Source organism: Cervus elaphus, chromosome 24 (assembly GCF_910594005.1).
Source record: "Cervus elaphus chromosome 24, mCerEla1.1, whole genome shotgun sequence".
Classification (NCBI taxonomy): domain Eukaryota; kingdom Metazoa; phylum Chordata; class Mammalia; order Artiodactyla; family Cervidae; genus Cervus; species Cervus elaphus.
The window spans coordinates 37412538-37422222 of record NC_057838.1 but is presented as its reverse complement, the minus strand read 5'-3'; the positions used below and the strand labels follow the sequence as shown (position 1 = coordinate 37422222).

The window sequence follows — 9685 nt, the reverse complement described above, 5'->3', positions numbered from 1 at the left end:
GACAAGGCTTGATCACTCAGAGCTTTTGTGTAATAAAGTTTTATTAAAGTATAAAAGAGATAGAGAAAGCTTCTGACATAGATATCAGAAGGGTGCAGAAAGAGTGCCCCCTCGCTAGTCTTCAGCCAGATGTTATATAGCTACTAAAAAGGAAATGTCTCAAAACTCAGAGATGGCAGCAGGCCCCTCACCCACAGCATGCATTGAGATAACATCGGCACCAGGTGAGTCATCCCAGGCCATAAAACGATTGACATGAATCTTGAAGAAAGGCAGATTTCCAAACAAATAATACAGTCTCATTAACATAGATTAGGAGAACAGTGTATGAGTAAAACATACTGGTTTGTCAAGTCAGTTATGAGCTTTAGGTGGAACTGACTTGAAGACAGAGTCTAGGGTAAATACATAGTACATTAACATAGCTTAAGACAAACATTTCCATAAGAAAAATGCATTGGTTAGCTCAAGGTTTGAGAAAAGTTAAGTTCAGGTGGAACCAGGTGTCATTATGGCAACAGACCAACAGAATTTTAAGAGAAACCTCTTTTTAAATTTGTATAGACAAGGGGAAAAAATATAACACTAGTTTGTTTCTTCCTGCCATTTAAGAGAGAGAAAAAATTTCTGACAATTGCAGCCTATTTCCTGTTTGGAGGCCCCTGGCCTGCCTGTCTGTTACCCTCTCAGTCTCAATCTTCAAAGCAAGAGAAGTAGCCTGAACAAATACAATAAGGAACATGCAAAGATAAGGTGGCTGCCAATAAGACAGTGTGTTAGTTACTCAGTCATGTCCGACTCTTTGAGACCCCATGGACTGTAGCCCACCAGGCTCTTCTGTCCATGGCATTCTCCAGGCAAGAATACTGAAGTAAGTAGCCATTCCCTTCTCCAGGGGATCTTCCCGACCCAGGGATCAAACCTGGGTGTCCTGCATTGTAAACAGAAGGAGGTATTAACTGGGAAGAGTGAGAAACTAATTTGCTAGGTAGGATGGTTCCTGGATTATGGGAGAAAGAAGCTAGTATTTTTTTGGTATAGAAAGCAACTGAGATCCACAAAAGATGTGTGGGTCAAAGGACACAAAATAAAGTGTTTGGGGAGATTTTATAGCAATGAGCAGAGGAAACTAGTAAGGAACTTGAGAGATGTGGGAAGAAAACACAAAATAATGAGAGTTATTTTGTGAAAGAGTGAGAGGTATAAACATTCAGAAAAAGGAATTATTCTGACATAAATTTCAAGTGAAATTATGATTAGAGACTGGTCATAAGAGAGAAAGCAAAGGACAAAGTGAAGATTAATTCAAATGCTGAACCTAAGATGCTTGACAAAGGGGGTGAGAAAAGAAAAAAGTCATTGAGTTCACCATCAGCTACCTTTTCAAGTGCAATTTCTAAGAGTGATGTAAATTAAAGGGCATTTTTCAAAGGAAATAAGATAATGGCCTGAAACCAAGAGAGACATCTGAAACTGGAAATTCAGACACAAGGAGTCATCTACATGATAAGATCAGTGAAAGCCTGGGAGTACTTAATTCTTCAATAAGAAGCGTGGACTCTTCAATGAGGGCAGTGAGCAGGATGGCCTTCTTCTGGAAGTTAGAGAAAGAAGGCTTCCCAGAAGAACCCAGGAGGACCTATTAGAAACGGTACAGAACACAACAGCAATGGTAAAGCCCTCAGAAAGGGAGGGCTCAAAATGCAAGTGTGTGGTTAAGAGCAACAAATGCTAATGGTTAGAAAATGAAGACTGGAAAGGGCTGTTATATTTTGTAAAACATTGGCTTCTAGTTACATTCAAAGGTAGAAACAACAGAAATATCTATCAAAAAGTGAATGAAATAACAGATGGTAGGATAGTGATACAATGGAATACTACTCTGCAATAAAAAAGAAATTAACTGATCAATGATTAATCCATGAAACAGCATAGATTGATCTCAATCCAACTGTGTTGAAATATATCAGACTAAAAATCTAGATACTGTGTGATTCCATTTATAAAAAATTATTTAAAGTTAATCTCTGTTAACTGGAAATAGATGAATGATTGCCTGGATAGAGTAAACTGTAACAAGGTCATGAAAAAAACCTTTGAGGTGGTGGATATGTTTATTATATTATATTGGTTGTGGTGGTTTCATGGGATTATACATATGACACAGTTTATTGACTTGTACACCTATATATATGCAATTTTTTTGTATGTCAATTATACCTCAATGGAGCTATAAAGTAAAGAGCTCACATAGAGCTATAATGATCAAGTTAGATTTCAAGGAGATAGGAAATGGCAAACAGAAATAAAATTAGCAGGTATCCTAGATCACACAGTATGCAGTTTTTAGAACACTGTCCATAAACAATAAATTATTGGGTAACCAGGGATAATGACAGCTTTCATCTCTTTTAAAGGTAGTAAAGACCTAACCTTTCCTTGTGTTCTGTTTACTTCCCCCTGATAGCTTCAAGTTAAAATATATGTGTCATTTGTTCTCTAGTAATATTTTTTCCCAGAAACAGAAGGATAAGTTGTAGAAGAAATATGACTTAATTATTTATTGGAAATGTAAACTGCTTCAAAAAATATAACACCATAAATAAAAGTGGCTAATTTTGAAAGCAAGAGAGTGTACACAATTCTTGATAATTTCAATTCTGTCAACTCAAACTAGAAACATCAGAGCATTCCATATAATTTTTAGCCTCCTTGTCACAAGTTTGCCCCAGAGAAAACTAATCTTGATGGAGAATTCTGCCTGTCTTAGGTGGGAAAAAAACGCATAAGTGTGTAATCTCAACATGAAATTTTAACTATGATTTTTGTGAAGTGTTTGCAACCCATCTAAAAATATAGCTTTTTCCAAATTGCTAAAATGTAGCTTTCATGATGTTACCTTCTTCTTTTTAATTTTTTCCTGTGGAACTATTTTCAAACTATTCTGTTCTAATGGCCATCATTTTCATTTTCACCTCACATACAAAAGACAATAGTCTGCTGATTATCATTTCTCCTGTATAAAATAAGATTTAACTTTACTGATCATTGCTCATAATCTGTACCTGGAGGCAGAGATCAGGCTTCCCTATCCTATCTCTATTTTTTATTTTAGGTTTTTCTTTCTCAATTACAGAATATTGCAATTAAGGACAAAAAAGATGTTTACTGAGGTATATTCAGAAGAGGAAAAGAAGATAAATCTTCATTTTAAAATTTTCTGCCTTTTCCCTTAGTTCATTTTTTATGTTAGCTTATATATGGAGACTAAACTTTGACTGATGGAATTTGTCTTATATTATAAGGGGTTCTCATAGATGCATCTTACATGCACAGATCTATTTCATATTTTTAAGGATGAAGCCATTAATGTTGTTGCTCTGTGCAAATGGACCTAGTCTGAATGCATTTATCCATTTAGCACCATGTGGGGATGGTTGGGGGGCAATTCATTTTTTTCTTTGGACTTTAGTACTTGTTGATTAGACATGGCAGACAACTTCATGAAGAGATGAATGTTCATGTACAGTGTTCATACAAGTAGATTTCATCTCTGCAATCAGAAAAAAAATTGAGCCCTTCTTATTAGATTTCTGTAGAAATGAAATGAGGTGGTGGATTTAGAACTATCTATTGACAAAGTACATAATACATAGAAACCCATCAATAAGCATTATGAATTCTTTTGGACAAGAAAGAGGAAAATAAGGAAATATATTAATGTTTGCATGTTTTTGCCTAAAGGAACTCAGAAATTAAATGTTGGATATTGAAAAATTTTCTTATTCAGGGTAGAATTGAGCAGATGGAAGACAAGGACGGGGGAGAATTTTCTCCATATATCGCTGTATTTTTAGACTTTGATCCAGGTGACTAATTATCTATTTTTAAAAGTTTAATATATAAGTCTTCTGATCTTTTTGCTGCTATTTCTGTGTGCTTTCTGGTGAGCATTGTTTTTAATCCTAAAATATCTCTTCCATTGCCCATGTATCTCACAATTTCTCTAAAGAGGATATCCTTGTCTATTGAGTTAGGGCTGCACACATTGTGAACTCACAGAGAACAGCCAGGAGCAGTACTATGAGCAATGGGCTTCAGATGTTTTAGTAAAATTTAAAATATGTATGAAAAATGACATACTATCGCTTGTGACCTTTGATACAAGGACTGTCACTTTGTAAGCAACAGATCAAAGAGACATGAGTTTAGTACTCTTTCAAAGGAAAATATTATTTCACTGACTTTATACAAATGCTGTTCTCTGCATTTAAACCAAAATCTATAAATATGCAAGAACGTAATGAGGTTTTTCTCTTACTTTATCACATAATGGTCCTATTTCTAAGATAAATGTCCTCTGTGTTGAAATCCAGACTTCAATGGGTGATAACATTAATAATTGAAATCCAAAAATTAATCTAATAGGGTTATTTGAGGACAATTCAGGGCTGACTTACCAATAATGATAATTCTAAATTATGGCTAGCATTGGCATCTACAGCAAAGTTCAGTTCAGTTCAGTCGCTCAGTCGTGTCTGACTCTTTGCAACTCCATGGACTACAACATGCCAGGCCTCCCTGTCCATCACCAACTCCCAGAGTTTACTCAAACTCATGTCCATTGAGTCGGTGATGCCATCCAACCATCTCATCCTCTGTCATCCCCTTCTCCTTCTGCCTTCAACCTTTCCCAGCATCAGGGTCTTTTCCAATGAGTCAGCTCTTTGCATCAGGTGGCCAAAGTATGGGAGCTTCAGCTTCAGCATCAGTCCATCCAATGAATATTCAGGACTGATTGCCTTTAGGATGGACTGGTTGGATCTCCTCACTATCTAAGGACTCTCAAGAGTCTTCTCCAACAACACAGTTCAAAAGCATCAGATCTTCAGTGCTCAGCTTTCTTTATGGTTCAATTCTCACATCCATGCATGACTGCTGGAAAAACCATAGCCTTGACTAGATGGACCTTTGTTGGCAAAGTAATGTCTCTGCTTTTTAATATGCTGTCTAGGTTGGTCATAACTTTTCTTCCAAGGAGCAAGTGTCTTTTAATTTCATGGCTACAGTCACCGTCTGCAGTGATTTTGGTGCCCCAAAAATAAAGTCAGCCACTATTTCCACTGTTTCCCCATCTATCTACAGCACAAAGCACTTTAAACATATTTCCTTATTTTATTTTCCTAGCAATCCTATGTGGTAGATGGTACAAGCCCAATAGATTGGTAAACTGACATTTCAGAACTTAGAAAATTTGTCAAAAATCACATAGCTGGTAAATTGTCTCAGGGTCAGGTCCAGTTAGAACCAAACATGGAACAATGGACTGGTTCCATATTGGGAAAGGAATACATCAAGGCTGTATATTGTCACCCTGTTTATTTAACTTACATGCAGAGTATATCATGTGAAATGCTGGGCTGGATGAAGCACAAGCTAGATTCAAGATTTCTGGGAGAAATATCAATAACCACAGATATGCAGATGGTGCCACCCTTATGGCAGAAAGCAAAGAGAAACTAAAGAGCCTCTTGATGAAAGTAAAAGAAAAGAGTAAAAAAGTTGCCTTAAAGCTCAGCATTTAAAAAACGAAGATTGTGGCATCCAGTCCCATCACTTTATGGCAAATAGATGGGAAAACAATGGAAACAGTGACAGACTTTATTTTCTTGGGCTCCAAAATCACTGCAGATGGTGACTATAGCCATGAAATTAAAAGACACTTGCTCCTTGGAAGAAAAGCTATGACCAACCTAGATAGCATTTTAAAAAGCAGAGACATTGCTTTGCCAACAAAGGTCTGTCTAGTCAAAGCTATGGTTTTTCCAGTAGTCATGTATGGATGTGAGAGTTGGACTATAAAGAAAGCTGAGTGCTGAAAAATCCATGCTTTTGCACTATGGTGTTGGAGAAGACTCTTGAGAGTCCCTTGGACTGCAAGGAGATCCAACCAGACCATCCTAAAGGAGATCAGTCCTGGGTGTTCATTGGAAGGACTGATGCTGAAGCTGAAACTCCAATACTTTGGCCACCTGATGCAAAGAGCTGACTCATTGGAAAAGACCCTGATGCTGGGAAAGATTGAGGGCAGGTGGAGAAGAGGACGACAGAGGATGAGATGGTTGGATGGTATCACCAACTCAATCGACATGAGTTTGAGTAAACTCCGGGAGTTAGTGATGGACAGGGAGGCCTGGCATGCTGTAGTCCATGGGGTCACGAAGAGTCGGACACGACTGAGCGACTAAACTGAACTGAACTGAACTGAACTGAGTATAAAAAGTCATTTTGCTTCGCTTAGTGAAGTAAGTCAAATACTTTATGCTATTGCTTATATGGGAAAATCTAAAACAATGAAAACAAATGAATATATATATCAAAATAGAAACAAATTCAGAGATATACAGAACAAATTAGTGGTCACCCTTTGGGAGATAGAAAGGGGGCTAAGGTTGGGGTATAAGAATAACAGGTAAAAAGTACTATTTACAAAATACATAAGCTACAAATGTATGTTGACAGCTTACAAATGTAAGTTGACAAATGTATGTATATACAGAAATATAACAACTATTTTATAATAATCTTAAATGCATTATAATTTATAAAAACATTGAATCACTATGTTGTACACCTGAAACTAATATAATATAAATCAACTGCAGTTTATTTTTAAAGGTAATTTTGTTTCAGAGTAGGGAGATAATCCATATAAGCTATTTTTTATTTTTAGTTATTTTTGTGGCATCATGGGAAAAGATCTGCAAATTTTCCCTCTTATAATTTTAATTTGTGGGTTATAGTTAGCACATAAATGTGATTATTCAGAAAAATCGTGACTTTAAAGATATCTATGTATTGTTTTATTGCAGGCGGCTAGGTAACTCTAAGCCTAACAGACTCCACTCTGGACATGTAAACTTGACTGCATTATTTTGGGTTTCTTGGGTAAAGCAGCATTCAAATAAGTGAAAAGTATTATCATCATCCTTTTCATATCATTGTCATGTGAATAAATTCAAATGTGTGTCTGTGAACTATTTAATTAGATTTGTGAGGCTCTTACAAAACTGTCATCAGCAGAAATGAAAATGTGAAACTTGTAAATTATATTTTTTTATATGTGTTAAAGTTGAGACTTCTGTTTTGCTAGAGAAATCGCCCTATTAAAAAATAGCAACATATATCCTTAAAGTGGAGAGTGTGTGATTACAGGCCTAGCAAACGTGCCTGGAAATGGGATGCCTGCAGTGTTTTTACCTTGTTTATTTGCTCTGGGTGCTTAACAACGTAAGTTGCTGCTGGTGTAACAAGCTGAAACTCATGATTGCTAAGTTTCAAAACTTGCTAAAGTAGTTTTTCTTTTGCTCTAAATATCTGAAGATGTATTTGAGTAGCTCAGTCCCTTTTCATCCATTTTTAAAGCACACACCCAACTCTACAAATTGTGTTGAGCCTCTCTTTGAATAGGATGGAGATGAGTGAGACTTATTTTCCCATTTCTGACATGCTTGAAAGAGAAAACAAAGCTCCTCCACCATCCCCCAAATGGAGAAACCTCACTCTGCTAGATGGGTTTTGAAAAATAAAAACACAAATCAAAACCTCCTAACAGCACATCTGTTCTTATTTACAGGAATTAGATGATGCAAGCTGCAGCTCAGAATCAGAGGTAAGCATTACATTTAATCTGTCATGCCTGCAGGTTTTTATGGAGTTCAAACATTTTAAAAGGTTTGGCTTGTCAAAATTCCCTCATTATGTTTCTTGAGGTAGCACTGTCATCTGTGCCCTGGATCTCACTAACAACATTTCCAGTTCAGTAGGAGCAGACATTGTTCATTGCATTTTATTTGATCTCAGGCTATTTAATACTAGAAGATGTTGTGTGCACACAATTCCTGTAGGATTTTAAAACACTGGGTTAAAGGTACACCCAATTATGCTATATCTTTAAGCAACTTAAAAGTGCAGTTATATATAGAAATTTACCATTGAACTATGCTTAAATGAAGTGAAGCTTGTGAAACCCACTCACAAAAGAAAGGGAATTCAAAGGAAAAGATGACATTTTGTCCTTCGCTGTGCAGCTTTAAAAAAAAAGGAAGTTGAGTAGAATACAAGATAAACTTGAGGAGATTGGAATTTCAGTTTCTTAAATGTTTCTGTAAAAACAAATAAACACACTCACTCAGTCGTGTCTGACTCTCTGTGACCCCATGGACTGTAGCCCACCACGCTCCTCTGTCCATGGAATTTTCCAGGCAAGAACACTAGAGTGGGTTGCCATTTCCTACTCCAGGGTTATCTTCCCAACCCAGGGATTGAACCCATGTCTCCAGTGTCTCCTGCATTTGCAGGCAGATACTTTACCTGCTGAGCCATCAGGGAAGCCCTGATGCTTCTATAGATTGCAGCATATGTGAAGTAATAATAATTACTTATATCATAACTTGGAGTTTAAAAAACCCTTTCACTTCATGTAATTTCATTTGAACCTTAAAGTAGTCTGGCATACATGAAATAGTTTGGGACTAGCCTATGTTTTTTCCCTAAAGAATACATGGAGAATTAATGTGAATTAATTCTCAATTAATTAATTAATTGAGAATTAATTAATTCACAATGGTAATGCCAGTAGGAAATGTAATTGCATGTTGAACCCAGTTCTTTAGACACCAGGTTTGACACTCTTCATACTATACAGTAACACTGCTGTCATAGAGATGCGTGTGTGCATATATCACACTCTTATGCTTGAGTGCACACACACACACACACATAAACAACAGGAAGAATAAAATCAGTGATAAAGCAATGTGTACTTGCTGAATGAATTAGGGTGCTCTCTGTTCTGTATAAGTCAACTCTAACTCATTTAAACATTAAGAAGATTTATTGGCTGATGTAAATCTAAAGTCCAGAGCCATTGCTCTCACGAGACTCCTAGGTTTGTTTTCAAGAGTGTCAGATTTACTTGTATACGTCTCTCGTGTTTGCAAAGGTCAATGGCAGTTTTGAGAAATCTGAGACTCGGATGTTTCAAGCATAAATCCTGACTTCCTGTAGGTTGGATCGGACATGAAATCAGCCTTTAGGCAAGGGTAGAACACTTAGATTTAGGTTAGCTACAGTGATTATTATGTCAAGGGTGGATAGGAATATCCTGTTAGGAATTTGTCATTTATACCCTATACCTTTTACTGATCCCATCAAACCACAAGAATGTTACACAATGGTGGGAGGAAGTGGAAGGTACCATCAGTTCTACATAGACACCACAATGTATACTACAACTGTTTCAGTCTGTAACTGCTCTGTGTTAGTTATGTGGAATTCTAATTATTTGACTGCAGGTATAGAGGGATGAAGGCTTCCCAGGTGGCATTAGTGGTAAAGAATCCACCTGCAAATGCAGGAGATGTAACAGATGCAGGTTCTATCCCTGGGTCAGGAAGATCCCCTGGAGGAGGACATGGCAACCCACTCCAGTATTCTTGTCCAGAGAATCCTATGGGCAGAAGAACGTGGCTGCAGTCCATAGGGTCACAAAGAGTCAGACAGAACTGAAGTGTCTTAGCACGCATGCATGCATAGAGGGTTGAATTAATGTAATCCTAAGTACATGTAGGTTACTCTTTTGTTGCAAATAAATAAAACCATTAATTCACTTTTTTTTATAGTT

At 36.8% G+C, this 9685-nt stretch overlaps 1 long non-coding RNA gene across 1 annotated transcript in view; it reads left to right on the top strand.

The window, feature by feature from the left end:
* Window positions 1-499: 499 nt before the first annotated feature.
* LOC122683148 overlaps window positions 500-9685 on the top strand; it is a 30248-nt gene continuing 21062 nt past the window's right edge. The window contains exon 1 of the long non-coding RNA XR_006337638.1: window positions 500-689. This is a non-coding gene — a long non-coding RNA (uncharacterized LOC122683148). The remainder of the gene's footprint in view (window positions 690-9685) is intronic.